Genomic DNA, 11,694 nt, shown 5'->3' on the forward strand with positions numbered 1-11,694 from the left:
TGTAATATTTTAGGGGATAAAAGACAATGCACGTGAGCGAGTTGTTGTGCACGACTTTGGTGGGACTACCCCCCGTGCTGCCCAGCGCTGAATAAACATACCTACTTTACAATCTTATTGTGGAGTCAGTTTTCGCAATTCAATGCTGGCATGGCTGTTTCCGGGGGATAGGGGTGTGCAATAAGCCAGGGCGGGTGGGGGGGCAATGGGGGGGGGGGGGGGTTTCTGGGGTTACAGGTGTGCAACATGGGGGGGGAGGGCTCTGTTTCTGGGCATAGGGCTGTGAAACGGGGGGGTGTTTCTTGGGAGAGGGCAGCGCAACAAGGGGGTAGGGTGTTTCTGCATGTAGGTCTGTGCAAAAAGGAGGGTTGTGTTTCTGGGGATAGGGATGCAACAAAGGGGGGATGTCTCTGGGGGGGTAGGGAGTGCGGAACACACATGCCTTTTTGCACACCCCTATCCCCAGAAACATCCCTCCTGCTTCACAGCTATATCCTAGAAACACACCCCCACTCTTGCGCAGCCTTATTGTTCACCCCTACGCATAGAAACACACCTGGTGCCTTTTTGCGAACCCCTACCCTCAGAAAGACGTCTAGTGGCAGTCGTCCCCACGATCTGCCACTGTGCATGGGGACCTGCCCGGGGTTGCCGAGCAGGGTCCGATGGGGGCCCGCCAGTTGTCACCGGGGTGGGGGGGGGGAGGGGGTTCGTCGAGGCACTGGGGGGCGGGCCTGGGGTCGCCAGCAGGGGTATGCCGCAGCACCCGGAGGCCCACCAGCTGTCGCAGGCGTGGGTCCGCCGCAGTGCCAGGGGGGGCGGGGGTCAGCGGTGGGGTGACAAACTTAAAACCAAGGAAAAAACTGTTTTATGTACAATGGTCAATTTAAAATGACAGCTTTTATTCATTCTGAAGTTGTTGTGTTTTTTTTTTTTTGATGAAGTAAAGAACTAAAGGAGGAATACAAAATTTACTAGTTCTTAGGAAGTAAAATGTATGAAAGAAAATGGTAGAAAAGAAACTCAGATACTGAAAGAGTCACCACCTGATGGCCTGAGGTTTCATGGGCCCATCGGGCTATAACCTCATTGTTGCCATAACCTTATGTTGCCAGCTGTATAACCTTATGTTGCCAGTCCAGGTCCACCTGAGCCACTTCAATCTTAGCAGCCTGATCCACCTGCTGATTGTTTTGGTGTTCTTCAGTAGCCTGATTCTTGGGCACATGAGCATCTACGTGGCCTAGATGCTCTCTATCCAGGCAGCAATATCTTGCCAAAACACAGCAGCCCAGCGGGGTTTGCCCCTGCGCTGCCAGTTGTTCTGTTTCCATTGCTGTAACCACCCCCAAAGGGCATTTGCTACTATCCATGAATCAGTGTAGAGATAGAGAACTGGCCACTTTTCTCATTCAGCAATATCTAAAGCCAGCTGGATGGCTTTCACTTCTGCAAATTGACTCGATTCACCTTCTCCCTCAGCAGCTTCTGCAGCTCATTGTATAGAACTCCATACAGCAGCTTTCAATCTCCGATGCTTTCCCACAATATGACAGGACCCATCAGTGAACAGGGCATATCTCTTCTCATTTTCTGGTAGCTTGTTGTACAGTGGAGCTTCTTCAGCACGGACCACCTCCTCCTCTGATGACATCCCAAAGTATTTGCCTTCAGGCCAATCCATAATCACTTCCAAGATTCCTGGGCGACTGGGGTTTCCTATTCGAGCCCCCTGAGTAATCAGTGCAACCCACTTCCTCCCTGTAGCATCAGCTGCATGATGTGTAGAGGGAAGCCTTCCTTTGAACATCCAGCCCAGTACTGGCAGTTGTGGTGCCAGGAGGAGCTGTGCTTCAGTACCGACCACTTCCAAAGCAGATCGAACTCCTTCATACACCGCCAACATCTCCTTTTCGGTTGGAGTGTAGCGGGCCTCAGATCCTCTGTATCCTTGACTCCCAAACCCTAGAGGTTGACCTCGAGTTTCCCCAGGTTCTTTCTGCCAGAGGCTCCAGGTGGGGCCATTCTCCCCGGCTGTGGTGTAGAGCACATTCTTTACATCTGGCCCAAGGGCTACTGCATGAACTATTTCCTGCTTAATTTGTTCAAAGGCTTGTCGTTGCTCAGGGCCCCATTCGAAATCATTCTTCTTACGGGTTACTTGGTAGAGCGGGTTTACAATCAGACTGTAATTTGGAATGTGCATTCTCCAAAACCCCACGACACCTAGGAAAGTTTGTGTTTCTTTTTTGCTAGTTGGTGGAGACATAGCTGTTATTTTGTTGATTACATCCATTAGGATTTGATGACATCCATCTTGCCATTTTATTCCTAAAAACTCATGCAGGTCCTTTATTTTATTTTATGGCAAAACTGGCCTTCAGAAGGATTTGGACTATTTTCTTCCCTTTCTTGAAAATTTTCTTTGCTGTGTGCCCCCCCCCCCCCCCCCCCCAATGATATCATCAATGTACTGCAGGTGTTCAGGAGCTTCCCCCTGCTCCAGCGCAGACTGGATCAGTCCATGGCAAACTGTAGGGCTATGTTTCCACCCCTGGGGCAGCCGATTCCAAGTATATTGGACTTGCCTCCAAGTGAAGGCAAACTGTGGCCTGCACTCTGCTGCTAGAGGGATGGAGAAAAATGCATTAGCAGTTGTGGCGTACCACTTGGCTGCCTTTGATTCCAGTTTGTACTGGAGTTCTAGCATGTCCAGCACTGCAGCACTCAGTGGTGGTGTGACTTTGTTCAGGCCACGATAGTCCACTGTTAGTCTCCACTCACCATTAAACTTTCGAACTGGCCATATGGGACTATTAACAAGTGAATGAGTCTTGCTGATCATTCCTTGGCTCTCCAGTTGACGAATTAGCTCATGGATGGGAATCAGGGAGTCTCGGATGGTGCGATATTGCCACCGGTGCACAGTTGTAGTAGGAATTGACACTTGCTGTTCTTCAACTCTCAGCAACCCCACAACAGAAGGGTTTTCTGAGACACCGGGCAAGGCAGACAACTGTTCAATGCCCTCTGTCTCTAAGATAGCTATGCCAAAAGCCCACCGGAACCCTTTTGGGTCCTTGAAATATCCTCTTCTAAGATAGTCTATGCCAAGGATGCACGGAGCATCCAGGCCAGTCACAATACGGTGTTTTTGCCTCTCATTCCCAGTTAGACTCACTTCAGCCTCCAATACAGTTAACTGCTGGGATCCCCCCATCACTCCATAAATACTGATGGGTTCTGGCCCCTTATAGCCTGATGGCATTAGAGTACATTGTGCACCGGTGTCTACTAAAGCCTTATACTTCTGTGCGTCTGATGTGCCAGGCCATCGAATCCACACAGTGCAATAAACTCGATTGTCCCTTTCCTCCCCCTGCCTGGAGGCAGTGTCCCTCTAGTCCTGGTCAGAATCTTTGTTCCTGTGTTTAAAGGACTGCCTGCTGGAAGTTGGAGCAGCAGACTTTTCAGGGAACCCCTTTTTCCTGATTGTTTTCTTTTGCAACTCACGTACCCGTGCCTCTAGGGTCACGGTAGATTTTCTATCCCATTTTCTCATGTCCTCTCCATGGTCACATAGGTAAAACCACAGGGTGGCACGGGGTGTGTACCCCCCATATCATCTTCCTTGCATGGATGGGCGCTTACCCCTAATAGCTGAGACAATGGTTCGTTCAGGTGGGGGGGGAAATAATCTCTTTTCAAGTTGGTGGACCTTTTCAGAAAGTTTCTCCAAAGTATTCTCTTTTAGTTGATGGACACTTTCAGAAAGTTTCTCCACAGCCAAGACGCAAGCTTGTAGGGAAGAGGAGAGGCTTTCTTCACACTGCCGGAGTTGTTTAGCCACTTCATCCACTGTGGGGTTCTCATCCTCTTTCCAGGCCATTATTGCCAATGAGCTGACATATGATGATGGTGCACTTCATACAAACTTCTGCCACATGGGTCGTGTACACCTGACTTCATCTGGATCTGTGGATGTTTGTTGTCTGGGTCCTCATGAATCACCCCCTGTATGGCTAGTTCCCTCAGGTACTGGATTCCCTTCTCCATAGTGATCCACTTGCCTGGTAGACATACAAGTTCTTCCTTGAAGGGATACCTTTCCTTCACAGCTGACAGGAGATGCCTCCAGAGGCTGTAAGACCGTGTTCCATCTCTGATTACTTTGTCAATGCCTGCGTCTCTAGCAAGGGATCCCGGCTGCCTGGCTTCCCTGCCCTCTAATTCCATGCAATTGGCTCCGGTGTCCCAGCACTGGAGCAGCCAGGTGACAAGCTGCTCACCTATGTAGCAACCAAAATCTTTTCGCACATCTCGTAGCTCACGCTGGTATAGGTTTTGGGTGGTTACTGTTGATTTTTCGACATCTTCATCTTCATCCTCCTGCATCCCTGATGGCCCAGCCTTGTCTTCTCTATACCTAGACCTAGCAGAAGACTCTCTGCATTCGAAACGACCTGAGTCTCTATACCATTTTTTCACCTTGTCTACAGGGGCAACTTGCACTGCTACAGCTCGTTTTGCTGACCCAGCCACAGGGTCTGCCACGGGGGTTGGAACACCCTCTGCAGGGGCAACTATTAAGCAGGTCTAATACCAATTTTAGTTTAACACACTCTGGTCAGATCTGTCATTATCTCAACCCTTCAAGCCCCTTGTTGGGCACCAAAAGGACTGTTGTGGTTTAACCCAGCTGGCATAACAATAATAATAATAGTGTGTATGAAACAAGTGATGCAGAATGCAATTGCTCACCACCGGCTGACCGATGCCCAGCCTATCCCCCAGCAGCCGGACCCCCCACCCCGGCTAGCCACCCCTATATATTGTTCAGCATGACCCCAGGTGGGATGGAATACCCCTTTGGCCAGTTGGGGTCAGCTGTCCTGGGTCTGTCCCCTCCCAGCTCTTGCTGCACCCCCAGCCTGCCCACTGGCAAGACAGAGCGAGGAGCTGAAAAGTCCTTGGCTTGGTGTAAGCACTGCTCTGCAACAATTAAAACATCAGCATGTTAGCAGCACTCTTCTCATCCTAATCCAAAACATAGCATCCGACCAGCTACTAGGAGGAAAATTAACTCTGTCCTAACTGAAACCAGGACAGTACCAGATCTTCGGAACGGGTGTGGGGAGCAGGTCTAGGTAGCTCTGGGTAGCAGCTCTGGGGTCCACGTCTGCAGACCCAATCTGGGGATCAGATCTGGGGGACCAGGTCTGGGGAAAATATCTCTGGACAAAATCTAGAGAGCAGGTTTGGGGACCAGATCTGGGAACAAGGTGTAGGGACCAGGTCTGGGTAGCAGCTCTGTGGACCAGCCCTGTGGACTACCTCTGAGAACCAGCGCTGGGGACCCACTCTGGGGAGATTTTCTGTGTCCCAGGAATGGGTACAGGATCTGGGAACCCATTGTGGAGACTATGTCTGAGGATCAGACCAGATCTCGGGAGCAGCCCTGGGGACTTGTGTGTGTGTTTCAATGGGTGTGTATTTCTAAAGGCAGGTGTGGGTAACATTGTGTGTTTGTTTCTCGGGCAAGAGGTCAGTGGACCCCGGCCGGAGAACCCATGTGAGTCCCCAGGCCCCGCACGGACGCCAGGAGGCGTAACCCGCAGCCCTCAGCAGACACCAGCCAGTGAACCCCAGTGGGCACCAAAGCGCTGCGGCAGACCGCCACCGGCAACACCTTGTGGGCCCCCTGGCGCTGCGGCGGACCCTCACCTGCGACCATCGGCGGGCCTCCTTGTGTTGCGGCATACCCCTGCTGGTGACCCCAGGCCGGCCCCCGAGTGCCGCAGCAGATGTACGCTGGTGACCCCCGGCAGACCCTGTGTGCCACGGCGGACCCCACACTGTGACTTCCAGCGGACCTTCAGCACATCCCAGGCGGCGATCCCCTTTGGTATCCCAGGTGCTGCAGCGGACCCCTACCGGTGAAATCTGGCAGGTCCCTGGATGCCACGGCAGATCCCTGCCAGCGATTCCCGGTGGGCCTCCGGTCCCCGTGGCAGACCCTGGCCGGAGACCCCCCCGGGCAAAAGGCACCGCATCCAACACCTGGTGATGAACACTGCGGGGGTGTCACCTAACTTGCTGGCCAGTGCTGGTACCAAGACCTGGTTGCCACACATCAGAACAACTGTTCTGCAGCTCTTGTCTACAGAGTTGGTTCCCAGAGCTGGTCCCCACAATTTGTCCCCAGACCTGCTCTCCAGCTATTGTCCCCACACCTAATCCACAGCTCCCCAGATCTGTTCTGAAGACCTGGTCCCCAGAGCTTGTCCCAAGTCCTGCTCTCCAGACCTGCTGCCCATGGCTGGTCCACACAGCTGGTACCCAGATTCAGTCGCCTGAACTGGGCACCAGTTCTTGAGCAAGCGGTCGGCGGAACACGGCTGGCGACCTCCAGCGTGCCCCAGGCCCCACGCGGACACCGAGCAGTGTAACCCGCAGCCCTCTGCGGACACTGGCCAGTGAACCCTGGTGGGTACCAAAGCACCACAGCGGACCATCACCTGAGACAGTTGGCGGGCTTTCAGTGGAACGCCGGCGGCAATCCCTGTTGGTATCCCGGGCGCCACGGAAGAGCCATGTGAGTGGCCCCTGGCAGGTCCCCAGGTGCCAGGGAGGATCCCTGCCAACTTTCCCTGGCGGGCTCCCGCTCCCCGCGGCGAACCTTGGCCAGTGACCTCCGGCTGGCCCCGGGGCCCCACACGGATGTTGAGAGGCATAACCCGCGACCCTCGGCAGACACTGGCCGGTGAACCCCGGCAGACACTAAAGCGCCACAGCGGACCATTGCCTGCAACAGTCGGTTGACCTCCGGGTGCTGTGGCGGACCCCCACTGGCGACCCAAAGCTCGCACCCAGGTGCCGTGGCAGACCTCCACCAGTGACCCCCAGCAGACCCAGTGCGCTGCAGCAGATGCCATGCTGCAACTCCCGGCAGACCTTCGGTGCATCCCCGGTGGACATCCCCGTTGGTATCCTGGGTGCCATGTTGTACGCACGCCAGTGACCACCGGCAGGTCCCCGAGCGCCATGGCAGATGCCTACCGGTGATCCCTGGCGGCCCTCCAATCCCCGTGGCAGACGCCAGATGGAGACACCCGCTGGGCAAAAGGTGCCACGCCAGATGCCCTGTGACGAATACTGGGGGGGGTTCACCTAACTATCTGCCCAGGGCTGATACCAAGACCTGGTTGCCACACCTGCTCAGAACAACTGTTCGACAGCTCTGGTCCACACAGTTGGTTCCCACAGCTGGTCCTCACAATTTGTGCCCAGACCTGCTCTCCAGATATTGTCCCCACACCTGGTCCACAGCTCCCCAGAGCTTTTCCGAAGACCTGGTCCCCAGATCCGGTCGCCTGACCTGGACACCAGACCTGCTTGGCAGATCTGCTCTCCCAGACCTGTTCCCCACACTTTGTTTCCTAGATCAGGAACGAGGTTTGCGGACCAGGACTGGGGACCAGGTCTGGAGACCAACTTTGAGGAGCATTCCTGTGGACCAAGCGTGGAGACCAGATCTGGGGAACAGGTCTCTGGGGAGCAAGTCTGGGACCACATCTGGGACAACCTCTGGGGAACAGGTCTTGCAATCAGTTCTGGACATCATGGTTTGGGACAAGCTCTGCAGACCAGGTCTGGGGACAAGTTCTGGGGACCAGGTTTGGAGACCATGTCCTGGGACATGCTCTGGAGACCAGGTGTGGGGATTGGGTCTGGGGACCAGGTTTGCGTACAAGGACTGGAGTCAGCTCTGGGGACAATGTCTGGAGACCACCTCTGGGGAACAGCCCTGGGGATCTGCTCTGGGAATCAGCCCTGTTCAGCAACTCTGTGGAACAGGTCTGGGAACTGGTTGTGGGGTCCAGCTCTGGGGACAAGATTCTCTGGGGAGACGAGCTGGAGACCAGGTGTGGGGACCAGGTGTGGGGAACAGGTCTGGGAGAACAGATCTGCAGACCAGCTCTGGGGACCAGTCCAGGCTACCCAATCTGGGTAGCAGCTCTGGGGACCATGTCTGCAGACCTGATCTGGGGATCCGATCTTGGGACCAAATCTGGGATGAGGTCTTCGGACCAGTTCTTTGGATCAGATCCGGGGGACCATATCTCCAGATGAAATCTAGAGAGCAGGTTTGGGTACCAGATCTGGGGAGCAGGTCAGGGAAGCAGGTCTGGGGACAACCTCTGGGGAGGCCAAAATAGGATGGTGGGGGACCCCAAAATTGTGGGGGGGAAACCCCAAAATTGGGAGGAAATCCCCAAAACCGGGGGGGGGGAGGGGGGAATAAAAACAAAAACAAACAAACAAACAACAACAACAACAACAAAAACGGGGCGGGGAGAGTGGTGAAAGAGGTGGGGGGCAGATAACAGCGTCCTGCGGTAAGCAGCGAGGCTCAATTTTCCAGGGAACGCTGGGAAATGTAGTTCGTGGTCACTGGGTTTCCGGGAGGCCATGCTGAGTTCCCAGAGCATGCCGGGAGGTGTAGATCTGGAGAACCCGCTTCCCAGGTGGCCATGTTGAGAATACCGGGAATGCCCGGAAATGTAGTCCTCGGACACTGTGCATGTGGGTGGCCATGTTGGGAGTCCGGGGAATCCTGGGAGATGTAGTTCTCTGGCACTGGGCTTCCAGGTGGTCATATTGGGTGGCCAGAGCATGCCGTGAGGTGTAGTTTTGGGGTTAGGGTTTAGGATGGGAAAATGGGGGGGGCAGGGGGTGAGGGGGGTGAAAGGGGTGGGGGGGCAAATAATGGCGTCCTACGGTAAGCAGTGAGGCTCAATTTTCCAGGGAACGCTGGGAAATGGAGTTCTTGGTCACTGGGTTTCTGGGAGGCCATGTTGGGTGGCCAGAGCATGACCTAGCTGACAACGTACCAGTTTCTAGAAGGCTCAGGCCAAATATCCAAATATCCAAAAGGCTCAAATGAAGATTTGCAGAAACAGATTTAGAGGGCTGGGACATGCACAGATCCAGAAACTTGAGTAACACCCAAGCAAAGCAAAGCCAACCACAATCTGCAGGCCACAGGGAACACCGACAGTGTGCTCCTTTCCCACGAGACGCATCTAATTCCTCACAACCTGAACTTTCTCCCCAAACACTCTACCTTTTGCTTCTTTCATTGGTTTTCATTTTATTCTACAAAGAACAGCACAGAACAAGCATTAATAGGACACAAAGGAAATTAAAGCTACTGCAATGGGACAAGAAAAGTATTCAGCAGCTTTTTTTGAGATGGACACTGCATAGTGGCAAAGACAATATCCTTGTCCTTCCTGCACAGAAGGGTGATGTTCTGTTTACAGGTATTTCATATATTTCTCCAAGCTGTTCTCTTTCCCATCTGCATTTTCTTTCATAACACAGCTTCACCTGGCTTCCAGCTAACGCCGTTTCCACATCCCATTCCTCTTCTCCTAAGAGTGCGAAAGGACGAACTTCCACACCGAGCCAAACAGAACAGTAAAATGGCAGTTTCCTCTAACTTCCTCCAATTAAACAGTTAATTTGTATTTAAGAACTCAGACAGGAAACAACCGACCTTAGCTGCTGGGTTTCTACTTCCACAGCAGCAGTGTGTATTTAACCTACACAACCATTCCCATGACAGTGCCCTTGGAAAACAAAACCAGTAAGTTTCAACCACCTGCCTGCTGACACTGTGGCTGGGCAGCTACGCTGTACAAACTCATCCATTGCTGCATGCTTTTACAGCCCATGTAGTTAGGCAGTGATCTGCTTCCTCCTCGTTACTTTGCAAGGAAAATCAGCCAGGCTTCCACTGAAACAGGAGTCAGATGACAAGCCTGGACACTTCAAAATCCTTGAAAAACATGAATGAGAGACAGATTTTTTATTAAGGCATTTACCTGCACTCACAGTTTCCATCCTCAGGAGGAAACAGGACGAACGCTCGGTGGCTTCGTGCCTCCTGGTGTTTTGCCATCAGCTGCTGGGTGCTCAGGCACAGCTATCAGACGGCTCATCCCCACACCCAACAGCTGCCAGGGCTCAACCACAAAGCACTGAGTCTGCCAAAAGCCTTTTTTTTTAATGTTTTTGGAAAAGATGAATGGTTGGAGGCAGGAAACATATTTTTAATCTTTAGAGCATTTAGAGATAATTTGATTAGAAGTCTCTTCTCAGTCTAATTGAGCATCTCTCCCTCTGATCCTCAGACAACCACTGCAGGCAGGGAAGTACAACTACCTACTTTATCCAGATTAGGAAAAAACAAACAGCACTGCAGTTGGAATGACTTACCAGAGGTAACACACAAAGCTTGTGGTGGAGCAAAGAACAAAACCTGTGTGCAATGTCTGCAGCATCTATGAAACAGCACTATGTGCTTCCTTATTCCAGCATCTAAGCTTCATCCCAACAGAGAAAAATACTAACAACTGACGTAAACATTACATTTTGAACTGTCCATCTGTCTTCATTTTAAATCTATTATATATATATAAATATATCTGCATAATTGTGTTGATTTCAATTCTCTTTTGATCAATGCACCTTGTTTTTTGTTGTGTTTTTTTTTTGTGTGTGTTTGCAGTGCTGTCCAATTTGCTGTATGCGTAGCAGATCACACGTCCAGAAGAATGCGCAGCAGTGAAACCACAAAAGACAGCTCCTTTCTATTTTCTGTGTTTTTACTTCTCATGTTTGTGAGATTTCGGAACCCCTGTATTCACTGCTTAGGCCAGTTACGTCTATTTAATCCTGACATGATACCTAACAAATTAATCTCTGCAGCTTCTAACCATTTATGCTGCCTGTGAGTTCCCTTCAATCATCATTATCTGTATGGTACTAGGAAGCCTGAAAGCAAATTTGCTATTTCAGGTACTGCTGTATGAGTGCCCTTATTCCCTTGTCCCCTGAAACAATTCCTACCCGACACACAACCCAAAAGGACACTAGTCTTTCCCAGCACCCCAGCATATTCACATGGTGTCCTCGTTATTAAAACATTCTTTTTCAGGGGTGAAGGTGCTGTGACAACACCAAAACAAGCTGGCAAACCCATGGCCATGCCTGCAAAAGCAGTTAATGACGAGGATAGAAGCCCTTGCCTGGTCTCTGCACCCCCTGATGTGACACTAACACAAACCACCATTGGGAGAGTGGGCTTAAAAACTCTTTCTTTTGCAAACAGCAAGCTAAAGAGGACTTTCTGTTTCATTTAAGCAGCAAAATCCAACCCCATTAAACCTCTACATTCATGTCCACTTTACCAGCCACACCAATACAGCCAGCTCCCATCCTCACGTTCACATCAGTGAGCACAAAGGCAGCAAACTCTCTCACACTGCGCTTTACCAACTGTACAGCTCAAGCAGAAACTTTGTTTTCTGGAGACCCTCAACAAATATTCAATATATTCCTATTTCATTCTTTCTTTGCAACCATTTTGGCAGAGAAATGTGATCTCTGCATGGTTTATAACCTTATGATGTTGATGGGTGAAGAAAAATGAGACTAAGAGCAGTCTGCTGCAGGTAAATAATTAACCACTGGGATAATGTCAACCTATTTCTCAGCTTCATTCTCCTTAACTATACTTTGGCATCATGCTTTGATCTTCACCACAGAGCTGAAGCTGGTAGCACATCTTATTCAACAACGCAGGTGTATTCTCCCAACTGGATGCAAACAGATCCTGCCAGAAGA

The 11,694-nt window shown here is 51.6% G+C and overlaps 2 long non-coding RNA genes across 2 annotated transcripts in view; one reads left to right on the forward strand and one right to left on the reverse strand.

Annotated features, from left to right (window-relative positions):
* Positions 1–6,276, forward strand: part of LOC118177050 — a 13,354-nt gene extending 7,078 nt beyond the window's left edge. The window contains exons 2-3 of the long non-coding RNA XR_004755657.1: positions 5,152–5,157; positions 6,266–6,276. This is a non-coding gene — a long non-coding RNA (uncharacterized LOC118177050). The remainder of the gene's footprint in view (positions 1–5,151; positions 5,158–6,265) is intronic.
* The window catches only part of LOC118177052, a 17,651-nt gene extending 7,225 nt beyond the window's left edge, over positions 1–10,426 (reverse strand). Inside the window, exons 1-2 of the long non-coding RNA XR_004755659.1 lie at positions 10,416–10,426; positions 9,060–9,065 (exon numbers count right to left, since the gene is read on the reverse strand). This is a non-coding gene — a long non-coding RNA (uncharacterized LOC118177052). The remainder of the gene's footprint in view (positions 1–9,059; positions 9,066–10,415) is intronic.
* Positions 10,427–11,694: the final 1,268 nt, after the last annotated feature.

This window comes from Oxyura jamaicensis, chromosome 21 (assembly GCF_011077185.1).
Source record: "Oxyura jamaicensis isolate SHBP4307 breed ruddy duck chromosome 21, BPBGC_Ojam_1.0, whole genome shotgun sequence".
NCBI classification, from domain to species: domain Eukaryota; kingdom Metazoa; phylum Chordata; class Aves; order Anseriformes; family Anatidae; genus Oxyura; species Oxyura jamaicensis.